General features: G+C 52.9%; 1 long non-coding RNA gene across 4 annotated transcripts in view; it reads right to left on the bottom strand.

Moving 5' to 3' along the window:
- Positions 1–25,195, bottom strand: part of LOC123567179 (uncharacterized) — a 164,318-nt gene that overhangs the window by 79,044 nt on the left and 60,079 nt on the right. For 2 of the 4 annotated variants that reach the window (XR_010578279.1, XR_012418604.1), the window contains exons 3-4: positions 24,752–24,860; positions 20,222–21,285 (exon numbers count right to left, since the gene is read on the bottom strand). The exons of 1 other annotated variant lie outside the window; for it this stretch is intronic. This is a non-coding gene — a long non-coding RNA (uncharacterized lncRNA). Of the gene's footprint in view, positions 1–20,221; positions 21,286–24,751; positions 24,861–25,015; positions 25,144–25,195 lie in introns of those variants that run through there. One more of the 4 variants, XR_006689988.2, reaches the window with a different exon arrangement.

Below are 25,195 nucleotides of genomic sequence, written 5' to 3'. Positions count from 1 at the left end.
AGTGAGCCAAGATCGTGCCACTGCACTCCAGCCTGGATGACAGAGCAAGACTCAGTCAAAAAAAAAAAAAGAAGGAAGGAAGGAAGGAGGGAGGGAGGGAAGGAAGGAAGGAAGGAAGGAAGAAAAGAAGGAAGGAAGGAAGAAAAGAAGGAAGGAAGGGAGGGAGGGAGGGAGGGAGGGAGGGAGGAAGGAAGGAAGGAAGGAAGGAAGGAAGGAAGGAAGGAAGGAAGGAAGGAAGGAAGGAAGGAAGGAAGGAGCAGACTCATATCTGTGCCTTCCCCTGGACCTGGGAGGTGGCCTGAAAGAGGGAGCCCTCCAAAGCAGGCTATGACTCCAGCCCCTGCCTGACCTCAGGGTGATGGGGTCCCTAAACTCGCAGAGCTGTAGAGCGTGCTCATGACGTGGGGACATTTTAAAGGAGACGTGAACGCACCCTTCCAGGGGACAGGCGAGCAGAGCGGCCTGTGTTCTCTTCACTGTCAGGGCATCTTGTTGGGGGTTGCTTGTGTGAGCACTTTGCTACGCCCTTGTCTCGTCTGGCGCACACCAGGGCGGGCTTCCCCAGCAGGGTGCAGAGGTGGCAGCTTTGGGGACAAGGGAGGTGTCAGTTTAGCTGATTGCAGCCGCATAAGAATTAAGCTCTTGGTGATGAGCAGAGCGGGACGGACTCTGTCCGTCGGGAAGTCAGGGATAGGAGCTGCCTGAGCTGAGGGGCTGGCATGGAGCCTTCAGCGGGAGACAAGATTGATGGGGCCCCTTGCCTCACCCTAATTTGCATCTCCCCCTGAATTTGAGACTGAGCACTTGGAAAACTGACCCTGGGTGGGAGACGCGTCTCCCACAGCAGGAAACAGAAAGGGATGCAAAGGAGGATCTAAGAAGGGCCTCGGCTGTGGGCAGGACAGAGTTAGTTGCAGGGAGAACTGCCAGGTCCTAAGAGGCCCAGACGGGCGTCGGCACGGTCAGCTCCCTCCCTCCGGCTTCTGAAACCTGTGCTTACAGGCAGCTTCTGGGCAGCGCGAAAAGGAGACGGTGGCCGATTCCTGCACACATGTGACACTATCTCCCACCCGAGGCTGCACGCAGCCCACCTCCGTTCCACTGGGATCCTCCTCCTGGGCATCCTCGGCCATCACACAAGTGATGACTTAGAATTCCTTCCTGGCTGCCGAGGTGAGACGCACGACCGGCCGCCTCCCTTCACACACGCGTGTCCACCTGCCGCAGGACCCCCGCAGCCTGCCCGTATAGGGAGGGAGCCCGCGGCCTTTTGTAGAAGGAAACTTAATGCCTGAGACGGAGAAAAGTTGGTCAAGACTTTCCATGGGCTTTTTCATTTCATTCACACTGAAGCGTTTATTAATTTAGTGGAGCTTCTTAATTAAAGGCTCAATGAATAATTGAAATGTAGTTTTGATGATGCTGAAGTTGGTGCCATTTTGAGTTGTAATTGTAACTAATAAATTAGTTAAATAGGTGAGATGATGAAATCCTGTCTCGTGGGGGGGGTGCTCTTCATTTCAAGAATTTATCTACATGTCATTCAGAGGATTTATGCAGGAAAAAATAGATGATCAGAAGAAAACCCAGAACTGAGTCTTATTAATCAGCTACCTCCTCCCTGTAAGTGCTGGAGCTTGCTAATAATTCACCGTCAGCCCAGTGTGAGAGGAAGGAGGGGCAGCACCTGCTCCTCCCCAGAACCCCGTCAGATTTCTCCCTCCAGTCAGAAGAACTGGAGACGGGAAGGGGTGTGGGTGTCACTGTTTATTGGGGTCCACCCTCCGGATGCCTGGATTCAGCCATGGATGAAATAACCATTGGTCCCACCCGCTGGGAAAGGGCAGACCCTGAGCGAAGCTGCGGCCGCACTTCCACGGTTTATGCCGACGGTCAGGGTCATGAGCAAAATTAAAGCAGCAGGGAAGAGTGAGTGGGGCCGGAGCTGGTAACGGGGGAGGAGAATGTTTGAGCAGCCACTAGAAAGAGCTTCGGACACATGTGGTGGAGGTCACCTTCCAAGGGGGTCCTCGTGCCTGGGGGCCCACCCCCTCCTCCTGCCACAGGTCGGAGTTAGCTGCAGGTGTGAGCCCCACCCATCCCTTCCCTGGCACAAATGAGCCAGGAGAGTCTGTGAGAGGAGAGGACACTGCACATCAGATGAGACTCTGGAAGGAATCCGGACTCCATGGCTTAGTAAGCCCATTAGAGCCAGAGCAAAGCAACAAATGATGAATTATTCACCCTGGTAGGCAGTTACTTGCAAAATAAATCTAGGCCCAGTGAGACGGCCCTTTGCCTCCAAATTCCTGGGGTGATGCGCACCCCTCACCTGGCAGGGGCACTACCAGAGCTGCCCTGTTCCCCTAGCGATGAGTCAAGATCTCATTCACACCTCTGGATGCAGCCCGCCGCGGGGACCTACGGGGTACCCTCGTGGGGTTCCGCTGTTCCTGCCTGTTAAAGCCCATCCCGTTCCCCACGAGCCTCTGAGGAAGCTGCAGAGTCTGTGCTGGTCTTTGTCCCTGAAGCAGCCGGCGGTCATAATAACAGAGGTAATAGAAAGGTGCTATCGGCACTGTTATCAATAAAACAGGACCTCCTCTCCGCGGCGTGTGGCGAGGGCCCTGCGTGCAGCGGCGGGAAGCCTGCGTCCCGTGACCCACCGGGTCTTTGATCATCTCGGTTTTGCCCGCTTGTAGTCCGAAAGCCTGTGCCACAGAACCACTCAACCTGCTCATTAACTCACAGCTCCCCAGACTTGACCCCAGATGGGATCCGGGGCCCAGGGACCTGCAACTGGTGAGGAGCCTATGGCTTTTACACACAGGATGTCCTAAAACCGTGGGCACGTGCTTTCCTCTCCTGCTCAACTGTGGGTTGTTTGGGGGTGTGGCTGATGCCTTCGGTTTACACGTCGTCAACACAGTATAGCACCATGAAGGGTTAATGCTGCGTTCTTTTGCCCCCTGCCCCCGCCCACCATGGTGTAAAGCTCATAGCAGGTGGAATCACCTCCCAGGTGCAGGCGAGTCTCCTCCCAGCAAGTACATCGTGGATGGCAGTGCGGATTCCCCACGGCCTCACCCAGGCATCCCCCGGAGGTGACAGACACACCTCTGCAGGTGACACCGCGCCCGTCACATCACACTGGGGCAGAACAAAGGCCGGTGGGATCAGAGAGGTCCGGGTGGTCCTGAGCCCTTCCTTCAAGGAAGGAGGGAGGAACATCGCTGGGCCTTAGAACTCCTCGTGGCTTGGTTCTCCCGACAGCTCAGGACAGGCTTTGTCTCAAATGACCCCTTTATCTGCACAGCTCAGTGCTGCATGGTGGGGACCCTTCCGACGGATGGAAGGGTGGGGGCTCGGAGGCGGAAAACTGATTCTGCAAATCCAGCCCTTCGGGTCATCTCAGAAAATGGCACAAGCTCTCATCTACAAAGTTGGGATAATTATGGTACTTGTCTCATAGACTCGGGGTGAAAATTAAATGCATTGCCATATTAGGAGAAATTCCTACCACAGAGGTACCCAGCGAGAGCTGGGGTGTCCGTTCAGGTGGCCACCTGGTAACCCACCTCGTTTCCGTGCCCTGCCCAGCGTCATACTTCCTACACGTTGAGCACAGACTAGAACACGAAGTGCTTCTTCCTCTCAAGGAACTCACCTCAGAGAAGGTGGTAAAGCTTCAGGGAAGCCTGCACAGCCAGGGAAGGATGGCGGGAGGGCCAGGGGGTGGATGTCTGTCCAGCCAGGACTGAAGGACTATTGAATATGAGCATCAGGCTCAGAGCAAACCAGACCCATGACAAAGAGACAGTGAGTTCCTGCTTTCCTCTCCGAGTCCCCAATTTCCTCTCCGAGTCCCCGCTTTCCTCTCCGAGTCCTCCACTCTCCCCCGTCCTCTCTGTGTCCCCCCATCCTGAGTCCTCCCACCTTCTCCAAGTCCCCTTTTTTCCTCTCCAAGTCTCCCCACTGTCCTCTCTGAGACCCCCCATTCTCCCTGATCCCTCTGTTCCTCTGGCACCCCTACTTCATCTGAGCATGCACAGGAGGCCTCTCTGATCAGCTGTCACCACATCTGTCTCTGAAGGCCGTCACAGCCATGCAGGTCAGCGGCAGCCCCAGCCTCTGGGCTGTGCTGGCAGAAGACCATGGGCAGGGAGGGGAATGAGGGCATTCCCCCAGACAGGAGGGTGAGGGCGGCTGGGCTGAGATCACTGGCACCAGCACAGGTTCCTGGAGGTGAGGGTCAGGGGACAAAGAGGAATAAAGGGAACAGAGGACAGCAACAGAGCTCCAGGCCAGGGTAACCACAGGGCTGAGGATGTGAGAGCAGAATAAAGAGAGAGACAGAGACAGCGAGAGACAGAGACAGGGAGAGACAGAGACAGGGAGGGAGAGAGAGACAGGGAGAGACAGAGACAGGGAGAAACAGAGGCAGAGAGACAGGGAGAGACAGAGAGACATAGAGACAGGGAGAGACAGAGGGAGACAGAGATAGAGGCAGAGAGTGAGAGAGGGAGGGAGAAAGGAAAAGAGAAAGGAAAGGGGAGGGGGTGGAGGTGGCTTGGGACTCCTTGGGTCAGTGCTGGAGCTGCTGAGGCCTGTGCCCACACGCAGGAGGGCCACGGAGGATCCACTCAGCCACCAGCATGTGCACAGAACTGTTCTGGGGGGAGGGGGGCAGGGCATGTGTGCTGCTGAGATTTAGCCAGAGGCTGCGGTGCTGGGCGCCTGTCTGAGGCCGCCATGTGGAGACCTTGGGACGATGTGCTGTGAAGACACCCTCTCCCTTTTCTCCCTGAAGGGCCTGGACGCCGGTTCCTCCACTTCCCAGGGTGAGGGGACGAAGAGGCAACCAGAGGAAGAGACCCAGACGGTGGTCACACCTCTCCCGACACCAGCTCCTGACACCCTCCCTGGCCCTGCACATCTGGGAACGCGGAGGACAAGGCAAGTTTTCAATTCAAACTCCATTTTCAGCTAATAGTTCTTTAAATGTGCACTGTTAAAAGAAGGCTCGGTAAATGTTTCCCCTTCTGTCGACTTGGAAAATTACAAAAAGCTCGGCTTGTGTGTGGTTTAGCTGCGCCTCGGACCCACCTCTCCTGCCGGGCCTCTGAAACGCTGCACAGGGGGCTGTTTCTGGAAGATCCATGGGGGTGAAATGGGGTTCGATGGGCCGCATCTCCGTCACCACCTCGAGCTCGGACTATCTCAGAGGCCTCTGTGTTCACAGGGAGCGGTCTGAACGCTTCTACGCTTATTTAAATGGGTTCGCCCCTGCACATGCATAATCGAACCTCACACAGCTGCTAATACCTTCCCTCTGCAAATGTTCACCACAGTCGGGCCGCCTTCCTTTCCTATCAAGCCCCACGGGTGCTGGGACCCACTCCAGCTCCCACAGACCACGTTGTTCATTCCCTGGAGGTTATCAAATCGTTTTCATTCCCACATCTCTATAACGTAACGCCTGGTCATTGAATAGTCCTCCTGGAACCACTGCTAGAGTTCGGATGTTTGTCCCCCAGGCCCCAGGTTGAAACGCGATCCCCGGCGTTGGAGGTGGGGCCTGGTGGGAGGGGCTTCGGTCGTTGGGCGGGTTTCTCAGGAGTGGCTGGTGCCCGCCTCATGCTGGGGAGGTCTCACTGCAGGTTCCTGCAGGGGCTGCTTGTCACACAGAGCTAGGGCCTTCCTCCTCTCTCTCTCGCCTCCTCTCACTGCTCATCTCTGCACACAGCTCTGCTTCCCCCAAGAGAGGAAGCTCCCTGAGGCCTCCCCAGGAGCAGATGCCAGGACAGTGCTTCCTGTACAGCCCGCAGAACTGGCAGCCAAATAAACCGCTTTTCTTTAGACATTGCGCAACCTTGGGTATTTCTTTGTAGCGCCACAAATGGACTAAGACAACCGCTGATTCCTTTTATGATTTCTTGGCATGCTGAGACTCCGCCGCATGGACTGGAAGATCATCCTATCCACTCCTCACAATCAGTCCACGGGGACTTTCATCCTGAGTCTCACTGAACTTTTATATTAGTTTTGGGAGAATTGACTTTGTTTTTTTCTATGAAGCCCTTCCCTCCAAGAACATGGGATCCCTGCTCCAATGAACTACATGTTTTGTGCCCCCAGAATTCGCATGTCGAAGCCCTGATCCCTACCGTGAAGGCATTTGGAGATGAGGCCTTGGGGAGGTGATTAGGGTCAGAGGAGATCAGGAAGGTGGGTCCCATGACGGAATTAGTGCCTTTGTCAAAGGGTAGAAAAGCCAGGAGGTCTCGCTGTGCACCACCAAGGAAAGGCCATGTGAATCCACAACTAAAAACAGCCCTCACTGAGAAAACTTCCATCACCGAGAAACCTGCCCTCACCGAGAAACCTGCCTTCACAGACAAATCTGCCCTCGTGGAGAAACCTGCCCTCAGGAGAAACCTGGCATCACCGAGAAACCTGCCATGTTGGCGTCCTGACCTTGGACTTCCAGCTCCAAGAACTGTGAGAAATAAATGTTTGCTGTTTGAGCAGCCCAGCCATGTATTCCCTTGTAGCAACCAAGCTAAGAAAGCATCCCATCGACTCCCAGTTATTTTTAACAGCAAACCCATGCCTATGGTAAACAAACATTTTTCTGATTTTAATTTTCTGATTTTAATTTTATATTTAATTTAAAATTAAATATAAGGAAATTTGTTAATTAAATTTAATCTATTAAATCTATTAATTACATCTATTAAATTTCCAATATAAAGGAAATCTATTGGTTTTGAAAATTCATCTTATGCCCAGCAACTTTTCCAAATTTTTAAAATTAATTATAGTAGGGGGTTTTGTTCTTGTTGTTGTTTGGTTTGTTTTTTTTTTTTTGTTTTCCGTTTTGCTTTTTCATGTAAAAGAATCTCTTTGGTTTCTTAGCTGCACAATCAGACCATTGGCTAAAAGGGTGCCTTTTTTTCGGATTCCCCAATATTTATACTAACTATTGAGCATTTTCTTTCTTATGTTAGCTGGAGCCTCCAAAGCGCTGCTGAATAATGGTGTTTAGTGGCCCCAGTTTTAAAGCAGGGCCTTAGTGTTTTCAATCATCTCTATCATTTCCTAATTTCCTGTCTAAGCATACATTTGCTTTGATTTTTGTGTTAGGTTTTTATTGCTTCATGACAAGTTACCATAAAAGCAGTGGCTTAAAACAGCATAAATGTTATTATATTAAAGGTTCATGGGTGCAGAATTGCAAGGTCTAGCTTACCTGGCACGGTGGGCTGAACTGTGTCCCCTGACAATTCATTGGCTGAAGTTCTGACCCCCAGTGTGGCTGCATTTGGTCATAGGTCCTTTAAGGAGGTCACTAAGGTTCAATGTGGACGTTAGGGTGGGGCCCTGATCCAACAGGACTGCTGTCCCTACATGAAGAGGCACAGTCCCTCTCTGTCTCTCTCTGCCATGTGAGGACATAGCAAGAGGGTGGCCAACTGCAAACTAGGTATCGGGCCCTCACCAAAGGTCAACCCTGAGGGCGCCTCAATCTCAGACTTCCAGCCTCCAAAACTGAGAAATAAATGTCGTCTGTCATTTAAACATCCAGGTTGTGGTATTTTATTAGACTCCGGAGCTGACTGAGACAGTTGGGTCCTCCGCTCAGGGTCCCATTGGGCTGAAACTGTTCGCTGGCAGTGTCCTCACTGGGGGTCTGGACTGGCGGCGCTTCCTGGGATATCTGGCAGAATTCATTTCCTTGTTGCTGTACAACTGAGGTCCCATCTCCTAGCTAGCTCTTGGTGAAGGGCCACACTCAGCAGCTGAAGGCCGCCCCAGGTCCTGCCACCTGGCCCTAGGCAGGATGCAACGTGGCTGCTCTTCATAGCCAGTGGTAGCATCGGCCTTGGATCGGCCAACATCCAGCCTAAGAAAATGCTGCTTTTAAAGGGATCGCCTGATTAGGACCCACCTAGACAGCTCACAGGTTCCACCAACACCCAAGGGGAGGGAATCAGACCCCATCCCCCCCGAATACCATGGAACTCTGTTTACCACAGGTTTTATTAAGAATACCTTCTAAACATTATTACATGTGGAATCCCAGCACAAATTTAATAATATTTAGCACAAATTTGGGAGGCTGAAGCAGGTGGATCATCTGAGCTTGGGAGTTAGAGACAATACTGACCAATATGGAGAAACCCCATCTCTACTAAAAATACAAAATCAGCTGGGCGTGGTGGTGCATGCCTGTAATCCCAGCTACTTGGGAGGCTGAAGTAGGAGAATCACTTGAACCCGGGAGGTGGAGGTTGCAGGGAGCCGAGATCGCGCCATTGCACTCCAGCCTGGGCAACAAGAGCAAAACTCTATTTAAAAAAAAAAAAAAAAATTCTTTATTTTCTCTCTACATTTGTTGATATCTTGCATGATGTTAGAATTTTTTGGTTTCTAACCATTTTTGCATCTCAAATTACTGGATTATAAATAGAGTTTACAATTTGTGAGAGTCTTCCTTTTTAAATTTGTTAAGGGTGACTTCGTGGCTAAAGGCAATCTATTTTTTTGAATAGTCAAGTGATAGGACAAAACGTGATTTTTTTTTCTGGTTGAAGAACATACATTATGTTGTATTGTTTATTGTTTGTGTCCTCTGTATTCTTTTTTATGTATTTTCTGCTTGGGGTTCTGAGAGATGTACACAGACACCCCATTTTGCTTCCTATTTTTGTTCACACTATTCTGGATTTTCTGGTAGTTTTTGCTCCATACATTTAGTGAGTATACTGTTTGTTACTTAGCAGTTTTTGTCAATGTAATTAAATTTCTTATCAATTGGACAATTTTTCATTATGTAATCATCTACCTTCCCCTTGACTGCTTTTAAGTTTATATTCTTGCTTGAATGAAGTTAAAATTCCCACTAATTTATATTTGACCTTTCTCTGCTACTTAATTTCAAGTGTTTCCTATAAGCCATGAGCTGACTTTTGCTTCTAAATGAATCAGTGATTCTTTCACTGAAAGGGGAATTTATTCTGTTCTCATTAAGACCTCGTCCATATTCTTGATTTTCTTTTCTCTTATTTGTTTTGAGCTCTACTTTTTTGGTACCATCTTTTTTCCTCTCCTCTTTTCTGATGCTTTGCCAAGTTGCTGTGTGCTGTGTCTGTGTTTCTTTCGAATGTGAGAGTCCTACTGAGTCCTTACAGCTCACTGGCGGTTCCTGTGCCTTCCTGACCTGCAGGCACGGGCAGGGGACATCACCATTCCCATATGATTCCTCCGCCTCCCCTAGTGAGCACACCTGGGCCGGCCTGCTGAACCGGGTCACCTCGTCCGCCCAGCCCAGGCCAACCCAAGTCAGTCGACTCTCAGCCGACCCAGACAAGTGACGCGGCCCAGCTTAGGGCAGGGAACTGCCAGCCAACTTCTGCCAGAATCACTGACCCACAGTCCTGAGCTGAGCCCAGTGTCCACTATGTCCTGTCCCTGAGGTGCTGGGGTCTTTGTCATGAGCCGAGGTCACGGTGACCAATGAGATACACCATCTGCTCAGGGCACCACGCTCCAAACCCCCAACACAGCGGCCCCCGTGTTCCTCAGACATTTCCCCCAAACATCAAAGAACTTACTGGAAAAATAAGTTTTATAGTTTTGTTCATAAAAGAAATCAGAGAGAAAGGCTTTATTTCTAGTCTGCACACAGAAAATTAAATGAAATATAAATTCTTAATCAGATGCCCAGTAAAGCAGAAAGAACCTTCGCCGTAGGCACTAAATCGGCTTTGACATTTACAACTTCATTAAACAATGAAACAAAGTCACAGTTTCTGTAACTCGTAAAATATGACAGCAGTGGGATCCAGCCCCAAATTTAAGCAATATTTAGACACTGCAAGAATATGAGATTGAGGCTTAAGGGGCTTAGGGGGCTTATCTCAGACTCAGAAAGTTAGCGAACTTTTATATTTATTGAATATTCATTTGAATGAGTGATACACTTTATTTTAGGCATGACAAGGACGATTTCAGATAAAGATTATGCTGGACACGAAGTCCCCACATGGGGCCACATGACTGTCTGCTTTCCAGAAAAGACATTAGTGCTCCTTGGAGGTTAAAATGGGTACAAGTTTATCCACCTTCAAACGACAGCTTCTAAACCACGTGCCCTCTGCAAGCTCAGACAACGATTCTCCAAGAAAATCTCCTGGCAGTTGTCGCGCCATGGGTGGTGACCGTTCAGGTGTGCCAAGGACACGCTGGTTTGTCGTCGTCGTCCTGAGCACCCTGGCCAGGGTCATGAACAGGCAGGTTCCACAAATACCCAGGCCCGGCCAAAGCAGCACCCTGGTCTGCAGGTGGCACCTCTGCCTCAAGCCAGGCTCCAGAAAGCCAGATGGAAGTTGGGGCTGCTTAGGTACACACCCCATGCCGGGAGACAGAGAACCGGGAGGGGCCCCCAGCCTGGCTGTCAGGAAAAGCAGCAGAATCTATGGACACCTGTGGGCCTCACTGGGGGGACTGGTGGGGAGCAAGTGTGATATCTGCCCCATGGGTACAGACGCCCTCCCACTGTGATATCCGTGCCGTGTGGGTACAGACGCCCTCCCACTGTGATATCCACGCTGTGGGTACGGACGCCCTCCCACTGTGATATCCACGCTGTGGGTACGGACGCCCTCCCACTGTGATATCCGCGCTGTGGGTACGGACGCCCTCCCACTGTGATATCCACGCTGTGGGTACGGACGCCCTCCCACTGTGATATCCACGCTGTGGGTACGGACGCCCTCCCACTGTGATATCCGTGCCGTGTGGGTACGGACGCCCTCCCACTGTGATATCCGCGCTGTGGGTACGGACGCCCTCCCACTGTGATATCCGCGCTGTGGGTACGGACGCCCTCCCACTGTGATATCCGCGCTGTGGGTACGGACGCCCTCCCACTGTGATATTCGCGCTGTGGGTACGGACGCCCTCCCACTGTGATATCCGTGCCGTGTGGGTACGGACGCCCTCCCCCTGTGATATCCGCGCTGTGGGTACGGACGCCCTCCCCCTGTGATATCCACGCTGTGGGTACGGACGCCCTCCCACTGTGATATCCGCGCTGTGGGTACGGACGCCCTCCCACTGTGATATCCGCGCTGTGGGTACGGACGCCCTCCCACTGTGATATCCGCGCTGTGGGTACGGACGCCCTCCCACTGTGATATCCGTGCTGTGTGGGTACGGACGCCCTCCCACTGTGATATCCGCGCTGTGGGTACGGACGCCCTCCCACTGTGATATCCGCGCTGTGGGTACGGACGCCCTCCCACTGTGATATCCGCGCTGTGGGTACGGACGCCCTCCCACTGTGATATCCGCGCTGTGGGTACGGACGCCCTCCCACTGTGATATCCACACTGTGGATACGGACACCCTCCCACTGTGATATCCACGCTGTGGGTACAGACGCCCTCCCACGGTGATATCCGTGCCGTGTGGGTACAGACGCCCTCCCACTGTGATTTCCACGCTGTGGGTACAGACGCCCTCCCACTGTGATATCCACGCTGTGGGTACAGACGCCCTCCCACTGTGATATCCACGCTGTGGGTACAGACGCCCTCCCACTGTGATATCCACGCTGTGGGTACAGACGCCCTCTGGCTCTGCTGGCGACTGGCAGCAGCCATTGCTTCCTTAAGGAACCCTGGGCCTGATCTCTTCGCTTCCCCAGGTGCATGGAGCCCTCCAAGGTCCTCATTAGCTCACCCACTGCCTGGGCGTGACTGCCCACCTGCTGCCAAGCCGGAGGGCTGGGCCACCTGCACCTGACTCTGGGGCGTCCTCAGCCTCATCCAGGGTCCAGCAGACCCCAGGCCTCAACCCCCACTGCCACGGCCCCAATCCAGGTAGCTCAGCCTTAGAACCAGCCTCATGTCACCACCTCTGTGCTGAAATGGGGTCTTGGGTCACACTCACCTGGAACAAGAGGCCCTGACTTGGATTCACCTGAAATGACCCCTGCGGCTCCACAGGCCCAGCCCCTCACGGGCACCAGCATCCCCTGTGAAGGGGCGTGGCCTGCAGAGAAGAAGGGCTTCCCCAAGACCCAGCACCAGCCTGGCACCTGCACCCCTGCCAGGTGGAGGCCCTGCACACTCCCTTCCCTCCCCAGACCTGCTTCCCTCCGTCTTCGCCCGGCTCTGGCCGGCTGATCTCCTGGACTCTCTGCCCTCTCTCCGCTTCCCCCATCACAGGGGAGCCGCCTGCAGTTCCACTCCCACCTCTTCCAAAGGTGACCCCACCACCATGGCCACGGCTACCAGGGGGTCTCTTTCTGAGAAATAAAAGCACTGCTTACTAATTTCAAGCACACTATACACCAAATAAAGGAAAATGAGACACACAGAAATCCGTGCAAGCAAAACAAAATTAACTGAAAGCCGTTGCAGTCCCTCCCCCGTCCCGGGCGCCAGAGGTGACGTTTTGCTCCGTACCGGACCCTGCAGACGGTGGTGCTTGTGGCCTCGCGTCTCTGCGTCTCTGTGTGTCACAGGCTTCTCCCTCCGTGGGATCTGCTTTATGTCGTTACCATCTGTTCATGGGCTCTTCTGTAAGCTACACAACTTTCGGAAAACGGAGTGTGGGTTATGCGTGTTTCTCGTCTATAAAAATGAGAAAACTTAAAAATCTAAGCAGGATGAAAATGTGAAACCCTGATCTGTGAAGCTGTATGGACCTGGAGATGATCTAGAACTAATATTTTTGGTGAGAGTCTCATTTACTTTTATAATTATTGCTCTGAGCAATCACTCTGAGCTCATTTTGGTAACTTATATTTTCCTGGAAATTCATGCACTTAATCCATCTTTTAGAGAATACGAAGTTTCTGGCATTGCCCCCTCTTAGGATGTCATATTTGTGATTTTTTGATAGATGTAGATCTGTGTAATTTATTATATCATCTAAAAATTGTATTCTAATTTATCAGTTCTACAAGACTTTTTATACATGAAAATGATTAAAGTATCATCTTTCATAATTCTTACCACCTTTCTTGGAGCTGCTTAGTCGTCTTTTTCATGATTTTTTTACTCAGATGCTTCCATGACCAGGCCATGGGCACAGAAACAGGCTCAGATGAGGCTGGGAGCTGCTCCCTGCAAAGGGGACCCTGGCAAGAAGGCATCAGCCTGACCAGGGGTGACAGTGCCAAGTTCCAAGTCGCTGGGTTCCGAAAACGTGACACTTGCACGTGAAGGGCGTTCGGTGTTTGTCGGTCATGAGTCTGGCCAGTCTTGAAGCTGCTGAGTAACACCCTGACCCGTCTCATCTGACCCCACAGGGAGGAGCCCAGCCCGGGGAGGGTCCTCGGTGACTGGACTCAGGGACCCTGCAGGGATAAGGAAACCTCTTGCTCTCCCCTCAGGCCTTGAGGACCAAGGGGCTGTAAGTTCCCCTGCTGGGAGGAGAAGGCTGGTTCTGGAACCCTCCTCCTTAAAGGGACAGTGCCCTGGCATTAGGGACGGACTTCTGGCCCCGATCACGGGAGCCCAGAAAGGGGCATTGGCAATTCTTCATCAATGTCTCCATAAGCCGTCCTCACAGTTAGAACTCTTCTCTCACAGCAAACAACATTCTTTCTACGGGCGGAACACCAGCGTTCCGCGTCACATCACCAGCCTGCTGGCTCACGGCTCTGGGCCACAGGAGGAGGGGGCGGGGCATCAGGAGACCTGGACCTGGGTGTGCAGGGCAGGGTGGGGCTGGCTCTGAACCCCGGGGTGTGTGGGTGGAGCTGAGCGCCCACCCTGGTATGGGGCTCCAGCCAGGCAGCTGCCACCTGAGGCTGCTGGGAAGGACCTGACTCAGAAGGAAAAGAGCAGGAAGCTGGGACCCAGGCATCAGAGGCTTTGACGGCCAGGTGGGGCCCTGAACTGTGCAGGCACCGGGGAGGGGCCCTAACAGGGAGGAGGGCGGCTGTAGGACAAGGAGACACATGCAAGAGATAGTAGGGACTGGGGATGCTCAGGGCCAGCGGGAGGGTGGTGGGGTGCAGGGGAGGGGCTGCCCTGGGACACAGAGGATGCCAGGAGAGGCCTTCAGGAACTCTGGGGCACCAGCCGTTCAACCGGCGTCTCATCTTCTCTGTGGATTCTGCGTGCAGGACTCAATTCTGGGCACTAAGTCCAGAAACTCAGGGAGAGGCCAACTCCGGATCACCATCCACCCTCAGAACCAGATCCCTGGGCCCTGCTGGAACCCGTCAGCCCGTTCACACAGATCCATGAACAGCTGTCTGGCCCCCCGCGGGTCCCTGGCCGATTCCCGAATCCAGGCCTGGAACTCATCCTTCACGTGTCACAGTCGGCCACTCAACAGCACAGATCCATGAAGCACCCCAGGGAGGGACAATTTCTAGGAGGTTTGTGGACGACCTTTGAGACAGAGCTTGCATCTCGGCCACGTGTTTATGTTGGCCAATCCCACAGGGCCAGGCCCACCTGATCAGACCCAGACTGAAGTTCGTCCCATCATCAGAAAGAGCTTCCAGCCTATGAAAAACCGGGGTGCTGCTTCTACCTTCCGCCTTTTGATTTATATGTTTCTTTTTAAGTTGAATTTTTAAAGAGAGTGTTTATCCATTTTACAAAAAACATTGAGAGCAAATATTTAATACAATTTGCCAAACTCCTTCTTGATGATGGACAGTATGAGCTTTGTAGGCCAGTACTGGTAACAGCAAACATTTACTGAGTAGTTCCTGCGGCCAAGCAGATGCTGTGTTCCACACCAATCACCCACAGGTCTTACAGTGAGCCACGGAGGGGCCTTCCTATCCCAGTTTACATTCGGGGAAACTGAGGCAAGGAGCGGTCTCCTGGAGCCGGGCGGCCAGGGAGGAGTTGCTCCCGGATCTGCCTGATGGGACGAGGTCGGGGCTTCCTCCTCCGGCCGCCTCCCCTCTCTGCACCTGCCCTTCGGCGGGGTGGGCTGTCAGGATCAAGGGCAGAGCCCTCCCACCCATGAGAGCCCCTTGCAGTGGAACTAACTCCACTGAGTTGCAGAATCTGTTTCTCCTCCCCTGGAATCTGCTGGGACATTGGACAGTGTGGCTCAGGCAGAAACTTGAAAGTCTGCACCTGAGGGCTTGGGCTGTCTTGGTTCACCGGGAGCCAGGAGACCAGCCTGTGATGGTGCCAGAGCCACTGCTGGGCAGGCCACGGAGAGATGAGACCTCACCCCACCTCTCTTCAGGTATGCCAGGGGGGCCAGCCTCCGCCATCCAGCCCAGGCCAGTAGGGTCCCCAGCCAAGCCAAAGACCTTGAGAAACAGCAGCGCTTGTGGACTGAAGACCCAGTGCTGGGGCTGCTTGTTACGCACTGTGGGTAGCCTGGACGCTGAACTGCACATGTGCCTTGGGGTGAGTGGGCCTCCGGCTACTGTCTGGGATGTGGGTCTTCACTCACAGTTTCTCTTCTTCATCCTCATCTCCCGCTATTCAGGGATCTGACTGGACTCCAGCAGGATCTGCTTTGAAGATGGCGGGGAACCCACCTCGTAACTGCCTAACAGGGTCTTGCCTCCTGAGGCTGCTGTGAGGTTGTGGAAAGGAAAGGGGATTGGGCTGGGTGGGCACCGCAGGTGGCCTGGCCGGGCAGGAGAGCAGGCAGACCCCAGTCGCCTGTCAGTGGGAGCTTCTGCTGGGGCCCTGACCTTCTCCCAGCCTTGCCCCACTCCCGACTCCCCCAGGGCCCCTTCCCTTCCTTATCTTCCCACAGCTACATCCTGGACCCCGTCCAGGTCCGCCCTATATCTTGCTCTTCTTCTGGTACTTCCCTGAAGAGACCAGCATGGTCTTCTCCCAATTCCCATCCCCAGATCCCTGAAGAATCTGTGATAATGACACCACCAAGACCTCATTAGCATGGAAATGAACAGCCAGACACCTGGGCCCTGCACACAGCAGCTTCTTCACTGGGGACCTGGAGGAGGCCCTGGAAGGTGGGGAGGAGCCAGAGCCACAGGCCCTGCTGGAAAGGCTGAGTGTGGGGGCTGCAGGGACCTCAGGGCTGCAGGGACCTCATGGCAGGCAGCCCTACCCTGGTGCTGGATGTGGCTGGAGCAGCCCAGCCTGGCTCAGCCCCAAGTGCTGGGTCTTTGGATCCCAAACCAAGAGTCCTATCCCCATCTCCCCCTCTCCCCCTCTCCCCCTCTCCCAGACATCCATGGCCTGGGTCCCAACCCACAGACCACCTGGACCCACGTGAACGGCGAGCCCCATGCCCATAGTGCAAGTAAAACCTCAAGGAGGAGCCCGGCAAGCCCAGCCGCGGAGACCTTGTGCAAATCTGTCACTGCAGGTTTGAAAGATGGACGCAGTGTTTGCTGCGGGCAGGATCAGCCCAGCTCCCAGGCCAGCAGGTAGAAGAAGGCAGCGCACGGGAGCTCGTGGACAAGGCCCAGGGCCAGTGTCCTGAGGGCAGGGCCTGGGTGGGACAGGAGCACCCTAACACCTCCCTGCCCATTCCTTTGTGCCCCAGGAAATAGGGAAAGGAGGTCAGGACCGTCCTGTCCAGCACAGGCCAGAGGTGCCTGCAGGGATGTTTGGTTTTGCTTCCTCCGTCGAGTCAGGGGTTGTGTTCCAGGCCCAGCACCTCCAGGCTGTAACCAGGCCCTCCCACGAGCCAGGGGTCCTCCTTGCAGCTGCCTCTTCCCAGGCCTAACCTCACCATCCTCTCTGATGCCCAGGACTGGCTGTCCCTCTGGCCCCAGCTGGATGCCAGGAATGTGGTCCAGGTCTGTTTCCCGTGGCTCTGGGAGATCCAAGAAAGGGATCCCACCAAGGAAAGCCACTCAGGCCACCGGCCACTCCGTCCCACATGGGAACGCTCTTCTCCAGTCCCTCCTCCCTGGGGCCTCTGAGACCAGGCAGCTCAGATAGGGGTTTGTGTCCAAAGTAAGCCGGGAGCCCCTTCTTTGTAGCAGCCCTGGCACCCCTTTGGAAGGGGTCCCGGCTGCCCTTTGGAAGTGCTGGGGCCTGATGTGGCTCTCGTGGCCTCCCGGGCCTTCTACTCTCCCATCCCTCCCTCCCCTGATGCCCTCCCATCCCTCCTACATCTAAAGCCTTCCCAGGCCACCTACTCTCCCATCCCTCCTGCACGTGAAGCCCTTGGTGCTTTGGCCTTCACTCCCGCAGGCTGTGCAGGTCCTTGCAGGGGGGTGAGCTGTGGTTTGGGGATGCTGCCCACACCCGAGCAGCCTTCCAGCTTCCGTCCCCTCCTTCCCGCCGTGGAGCAGCCAAGTCAGGCACTGGGCCCGGTGCACTGTGAGGGCCACGCCCCCTCGAGGTACATTCTGCAAGCGCCGTGAAGGTGTAGCACTGGGGTTCACATCACGGGCTCACCTGGCCTGGACCCCAGGAGGCCTCCAAAGTACACCCAGACGGTTCTCCCCTAGGCTGAGGTCAGCCCCAGGTCCTTGGCCCTCCCGTGCCCAGACCCGTCTCTAAAATGCCTTGCTCAGGCCCCCAGGTGGGCACACCCTGCCCTCCTCCTACCTCCCCAGCTGCTCTTCCTCCGTCTTTGCTGTTTCTTGACCACCACAGCCTCAGGGCCTTCAAGGAGCTGTCACCTTTCCCTGGAAATTCCCATGGCGGACATCATAATCCTTTCAAGCCTTTACTCAAAGCCTACGGATCCCCAGCTGTACCCAAGGGCCCCTCCAGGCTCTGTTCCAAGGCGCCGGCAAAATTTCCTAACCTGACTCCTGTGCGGGGTTCCTCCTCTGCACGGCCGGCTGCCCGGGAAGGAAGGTGGCCCACCATGCACCTGGTGGCACATGGTGGCACCTGTGTACCTGTTGCTTCCGGACTCCAGCAGGGTCCACAGGCTGGTTGCGAACTTGCCCGTGGATCCTCCGACTCGTGTTTATTTGGTTGCTGTCCAGGGCTCGTCGGGGAGGCTGAGACCTCCACGTGGGTTCCTGGGCCTGCACCGTCACCCATGCTCACCCACAGCCCTCGGATATAACATCAAACTCTTAAACCCAGGAAGGTTTGTGCAAACAGCGGTGACCTCCAGAAGCCACTGTCAGTAACTAAATGCCCACTTTTCCTTAGAGCCCGTCTCCTGGCGTAACGTGCCAGTGCAGTCCCGAGCTGTTTTTAAGTCCACCGGCAGAGGCCAAGTGATTGAATATGTTATTATCCAATGATGGCTGGTGATCGTCAATTACTTAACCTAGAGAATCAAAGTACAAATTGCCGGGTTCGCTCAATTACTGCTAAAATGGTATAAAAGCATTTTAATTGTAATCAGAATGTACTTTCTCCAGTGTGGATATTAAAGGGAATAGTGAGTCATAAATACAGTGACCCATTTATCCCCTTATCTGCTTACCAAACAGAAACACTGCACCCCGGCAAATGGATTCAAAAAGCAGAACCAAGTTAATTAGGTTTACTGAATTCGCGGAACATCTAAATTGGATTCCATTCTGCTGTTTAGTTGAAGTTTATCTTAGCTTGGAGCTGGTTTTCCAGCTGAAGAAGGAGTGTCAAGTAAAGTAATGAACCTACCACAAAATTATTTTCTTAAAAAAATTAAAGTAAAAGACCCATCCATCAGACTTATTTATCTTTTTTTTTTCTTTTGCAGAGATGGTTTGAGAACTTCATTGATAATTTTTCCCTCAAGAGCCACACCTTACTCCCTTATTACATCACGGTCCTTTCTTCCCGCAGGGCAGGAGGAAGGGGCTTGTCACTTGAGATCAGGGTTTTAGATTTAGTACAGGATGGCTGCCCCTGTTCCCAGGCCTGGGCTGCTGCCCTGGGAAGCCCGCGTTTGTGGGCTCCTTTTCCTTGTTTTTTTGAGACTGAGTCTCACTCTATCGCCCAGGAAGGAAGGAAGGTGGCCCGGCAAGGAAGGTGGCCTCCTATGGCCAATGGCACGATCTCGGCTCACTGCAACCTCTGTCTCCCGGGTTCAAACAATTCTCCTGCCTCAGGCTCCTGAATAGCTGGGATTACAGGCACCCACCACCACACCCAGCTAATTTTTGTATTTTTAATAGAGACGGGGTTTCACCATGTTGGCCAGGCTGGTCTCGAACGCCTGACGTCAGATGATCCACCCGCCTCGGCCTCCCAAAGTGCTAGGATTATAGGCGTGAGCCACTGCACCCAGCCTCAGTAGGTTCCTTTTCTTTCAGTTGTCTGAGCACTGTTCCTGGTTCTGCTCCTCAATAAAGGGATCACAAGAAAGTCTACGCGAGTGTGTGGAGAGCTAGCGAGAGCTAGTGGAGAGCAGGGCCGGGGGAACCAATGGCTTCCACGGTCATTGTTTGAGTTTGGCTGAACAGCCTGTGAGTATGCGCTGAGCTCCCTGGGCAGGGCTGGACTCAGTGGAGGCCTGAGCCTTCTCACTGCAGCTCAGTCAGCCCTGTGGGTTGGGGGCCATGCTCCCACTCCGGCTTCCACTGCACATGCAGCAGAGGGCAGAGGGCAGGCACTCTGACCTGAGATGTGGAAGCCAGACACACCTTGACCTGTGCGCTTGGTTTCCACAGGAATGGAGGTAGCAGCTGTCCTGGATCCAGACCCAGGCCAGGTGCAGGGAGGCCGAGCCGAGGAACCCAGCGCTGCCCTGGGGCGGTGCCATGGGAGAGGCAGGCAGGCCAGCAGCAAGGGCAGAGCCACAGGTGCAGTGGAAGTGCTGGGCAGGGGTGCCCGGGGCCATGTAGAAGTGGACAGGAGTGCCTGGGGCCATGTGGAAGTGGGCAGGGGTGGCCAGGGCCTTGTGGAAGGACTGGGCAGGGGTGCCTGGGGCTGTGCAGTAATGGGCAGGGGTGCCCGGGACCCTGTGGAAGTGGGCAGGGGTGCCCAGGGCCATGTAGTAGTGGGCAGGGGTGCCCGGGGCCGTGTGGAAGAACTAGACAGGGGTGCCTGGGGCCGTGTGGAAGGACAGGGCAGGGGTGCCCGGGGCCGTGCGGGAGGACTGGACACGGGTGCCCAGGGCCGTGCGGGAGGACTGGACAGGGTGTCCGGGGCTGTGTGGAAGGACTGGGCAGGGGTGCCCGGGGCTGTGTAGTAGTGGGCAGGGTGCCCGGGGTCATGTAGTAGTGAGCAGGGGTGCCCAGGGCCGTGTGGAAGTGCTGGACAGGGGTGCCCGGGGCCGTGTGGAAGTGATGGACAGGGGTGCCCGGGGCCCTGTGGAAGTGGGCAGGGGTGCCCAGGGCCATGTAGTAGTGGGCAGGGGTGCCCGGGGCCGTGTGGAAGAACTAGACAGGGGTGCCTGGGGCCGTGTGGAAGGACAGGGCAGGGGTGCCCGGGGCCGTGCGGGAGGACTGGACACGGGTGCCCAGGGCCGTGCGGGAGGACTGGACAGGGTGTCCGGGGCTGTGTGGAAGGACTGGGCAGGGGTGCCCGGGGCTGTGTAGTAGTGGGCAGGGTGCCCGGGGTCATGTAGTAGTGAGCAGGGGTGCCCAGGGCCGTGTGGAAGTGCTGGACAGGGGTGCCCGGGGCCGTGTGGAAGTGATGGACAGGGGTGCCCGGGGCCGTGTGGAAGGACTGGGCAGGGGTGCCCGGGGCCGTGTGGAAGGACTGGGCAGGGGTGCCCGGGGCTGTGTGCAGTCTTGCTTCACCCGCAGGAGCACCTAGGATACAGAGGATGGGCACATACCCTGGCACGGTGATCTCCAGGCGGCGGGAGCGCACCCCAGCAGGCTGCAGGCCTGGGGTGGGAACTGGCCTGACCTGGAGACTCTGGGCCATGGGAAGCCCCCCATCCACACAGGCAGGGGGAATCTGTCATTCTGAATGGTGAAACAAAGCACAGGAGAGCCCACTCGGGTTCTGACTTCTAGAGAAGTGGCAGCCTCGCCTCTCTTCCCAGCTTCAGCCAGATATGCACGTGCTTGCAGAGGCTGGCACGCTCTGAGAGCCAAAGCCAGAGACAGGAAGCGGGAATCACTCCAAGGTTGGAGGGACACACGGACCCTTCCCCTGGCCTCTGACCCACATCCACGAGGATGGCTAGAGGAGGACAGAGATAATAGAGGGGGACCCGTTCTGAGACGTTGTGGGTAGGAACCTTCCACAAATGCGGGAGGAAAACCCTCTCCTGGGCCATCTAGGGCAACCAGACACATCACACGCAGAGGAATTCTACACTTCCCACAGGTCAAAAGCAGGCCATCTACAGAGCAGCATCCTGGAACCGACTGCAGGTTCTCACCCGCAACAGGACGCAGAGGGAACGCAGCCTTCACACCGGAGGAAGCGCCAGGGCGAGCCCCGAATTCTGTAACACAGAGACACACTCGTGCCACAAATCAAGGTTCAGCAAACAAATGGTGAAGCCTCATCGTAAATATCAAAAGGCATTGGCAATAAATAAGAACAAAAAATAACATCCGATAAAATAATTGATGACAGTATCGCAGGTGCTGTGGGGATGGGTGAGTGTGGACAGAAGTTAAATCACGCTAATTTCCCTGTCTCATCCAGGAGGAGGATAGATATACTGAATGCTTTTGGATTTATTTTAAAGGAAATGCCTAAAATGTAAGGGTAATAAATATGTCTTGTGTGTTTATACACAAATGTACACACGTAGAATGCACCAAACTGACAGAGGGAAATAGACTGAAAATAATAAGAGTTAGCAATTATATCCTTCTTCTCTGCAGTTTTATATGACACTTAACAGACATTAATTTAGTTACTCTTCACCCAAATGCTATGGTAAGAAGTTATTATTATATCTGTCAAAATTGAAGTCATATCAACTTAGGAAAAATTTTAAAGTTTATTGTCAAAATTAGAGAAGGCACAGCTCACAATCCGAGAAACTTCAAACCAAGTGTAAAAAGTGTGGCTTATGGTAGTCACAGCACAGTTAATAAAGCATAAAAATGAAGTATTCCAACTTTTTCATGAATAACTAGCACACTTCAACTTTTTTTTTTTTTTTTTTTTTGAGAAGGAGTCTCACTCTGTTGCCCAGGCTGGAGTGCAGTGGTACGATCTCAGCTCACTGTAACCTCCGCCTCCCTGGTTCAAGTGATTATCCTGCCTCAGCCTCCTGAGTAGCTGGGATTACAGGCCTGTGTCACCACACCTGGCTAATTTTTATATTGTTAGTAGAGACGGGGTTTCACCATGTTGGACGGGCTGGTCTCAAACTCCTCACCTCAGGTGATCCATCCACCTCAACCTCCCAAAGTACTGGGATTACAGGCATAAGCCACTGCGTCTGGCCCACTTTAACTTTTTTTTAGCACAAGTAGAGCTGTTTTGTCAAAGGTTTAATTTCACTGAATCACAACAGTAAGAATGTGAAGCTTACATTTTGTGTTTCATTTATGACTAGAGCTAGAATTTTGAGGAAATCAGGATGATTTGTTTCGGCTGTGAGGTTATGGGTGGCTGGTTATGAGGTATGTCTAAAGTGTGGCTTCCATTTTTATTTTTCTTTAACTCAACATTTCTCAGATAGAGAATCTGAGCCACTCAGCGGTGGAGTAACTTGTCCAAGGACACTCAGCAGATAAGTGACTGAGCTAAAATTCAAAACTAGGCCAGAGTCCGTGCCCTTAACCACTATTAAATATGGCCTCTGAAGAAAATTGAATCAATCACAATAATGTCAAGAAAAGAGGGGGAGAAAAGAAACAAAGACAGGGATTGATATGTACAAAACACAAAACAAGATGACAGAAATTAGTCCAGCTGTATGAAAAATCCAATAAATGTAAGTGTGTTAAATATACTTTTTAAAGCATAGAGACTCTCAAACAAATTAGGTTAAAAATAATTCAAGCTATGTGGGGTTTTTAAAAAGCATGCCATTACATACTGAGCACAGTGGCTCATGCCTGTAATCCCAGCACTTTGGGAGGCCAAGGTGGGAGGATCACTTGAGGCCAGGAGTTCAAGACTAGCCTGACCAACATGGAGAAACCCCATCTCTACAAAAAATACAAAATTAGCTGGGCACGGTGGCCCATGTCTATAATCCCAGCAACTTGGGAGGCTGAGGCAGGAGAATTGCTGAACCTGGGAGGCAGAGGTTGCAGTGAGCCAAGATCACACCACTGCACTCCAGCCTGGGCAACGAGAATGAAATTCCATCTAAAAAAAAAAAAAAAAAAAAAGGAAAAGAAAAGAAACATGCCATTTAAGGGATTTTTTTTTTTTTTTTTTTTTTGGGACGGAGTCTCGCTCTGTCGCCCAGGCTGGAGTGCAGTGGCCGGATCTCAGCTCACTGCAAGCTCTGCCTCCCAGGTTTATGCCATTCTCCTGCCTCAGCCTCCTGAGTAGCTGGGACTATAGGCGCCTGCCACCTCGCCCGGCGATTTTTTTATATATATATATTTTTTTAGTAGAGACGGGGTTTCACTGTGTTAGCCAGGATGGTCTCCATCTCCTGACCTCAATGATCCGCCCGTCTCGGCCTCCCAAAGTGCTGGGATTACAGGCTTGAGCCACCGCACCCGGCCCATTTAAGGCATATTTTTGCGAAAATAACATTAAGGCAACGAAAAGAATAGTTCCAATTTTTTTTTAAAAGGGCCAATGGAAAATTTATCAAGGAGACACAGGAATGTGAACATTAAATAACACAAATAATAACATAATTTCAAAAATATTTTTGAGAATTGAAAGGATTACAGGGAAAATTTGGCAGATTCACAATCATCATAGGAGGGTTTTCTTAGCACAGTTCTGTCAGGAAACACAATCATATATTGCATAACAATAGGAAGAGGTTGGGAGAAAAGTGTCATTAGACGATTTTGTCATTGTTCACTTTTGTTAGATGATTTCGTCATTGTTCGCATGTCATAGAGTATACCTATGCAAACCTAGATAGCACAGCCTCCTGTACGCCCAGGCTGTGTGGCAGATCCTATTGTGCCTAAGCTACAAACCTGTACAGCATGTACAGGTGCTGCACGGGATACTGTAGGCAACTGTAACACAGTGGTAAGTATTTGTATATCTAAACATAGAAAAGGTACAGGGAAAATACAGTATTATAATCTTCTGGGATCACCATCATATATGTAGTCCCTCTTGCATCAAAAGGCTGTCATGTGGTGCATGACCGTAATACAATGAGTGAGAAGAAGCAGAGCACGGTGGCTCACACCTGTAATCCCAGCACTTTGGGAGGCCAAGGCGGGTGGATCACCTGAGGTCAGGAGTTTAAGATCAGCCTAGCCAACATGGTGAAAATACATCTGTGCTAAAAATACAAAAATTAGCCGGGCGTGGTGGTGCGTGCCTGTAATCCCAGTTACTTGGGGGGCTGAGGCAGGAGAATTGCTTAAACCAAGGAGACGGAGGTTGCAGTGAGCTCAGATCACACCATTGCACTCCAGACTGAGGCAACAACAGAGGGAGACTCTGTCTCAAAAAAAAAAAAAAAAAAAAAAAAGAATGAGTGAGAAGATGATATGTAAGCATTTAGAAGACTGAATAACATAATTAATAGGTATTAATAGGTTTAGAATTACCTGTGCAACACTGATTGCCTCTCCTCGAACCCAACAGGGCGTGTATATGCCCTGTGAACGTGCACATCCTACATTTATTATTCACACTGAAGAGACGCAAACATTCTGGTGGATTTCCCATCACAAGTCATTTGGCAGGAACTGGCCAGTGCCTCATAAGGTTCTTCTGACCTTCATTCACACTGTGGCTGAAGTCCTTGCTGCCCTCTCAGAACACCCTTGATCCTTTTCCCTGCTCCTCCTCACCTGAAGCTGGCCCAACCTTCCGACTCAGCACACATCTGCTTTAGGAGGGGACTGTCGGCTGGCTTCCCAGGAAACATTACTCTCTCCTTTCTCTGAACTTCGGGAGCACCTGTGATGTGAAATACGACGGCCCACTCATCACGTACTCTTTTTATTCACTGCCAGAATATAATATTCCTAGAGACCCCACTTTGTGCCAGTGCCCTTCCAGCCCCTGGGGAGACGGTTGTGAGTAAAACAGCTTCTGCTCCTCAGGGAACTTACATGCTACTGGGAAGCACCACTTGAGTCGTGCTGGGAAGAACACAAAGCAAGAGAATGGCTCCTGGCAGGGACGAGGAGGGTCCTATTTTAGACAGGGCAGCCAGGGAAGTCCTTGGTGGCCAATCAGACTGGAATGGAGGTGTGAACAAATGAGCAAGAATGAGTGTCCATAGCTAGATT

The sequence above is a fragment of the Macaca fascicularis genome, chromosome 10 (genome assembly GCF_037993035.2).
Source record: "Macaca fascicularis isolate 582-1 chromosome 10, T2T-MFA8v1.1".
Lineage (NCBI taxonomy): Eukaryota > Metazoa > Chordata > Mammalia > Primates > Cercopithecidae > Macaca > Macaca fascicularis.
This window is presented reverse-complemented; position numbering and strand designations above follow the sequence as displayed.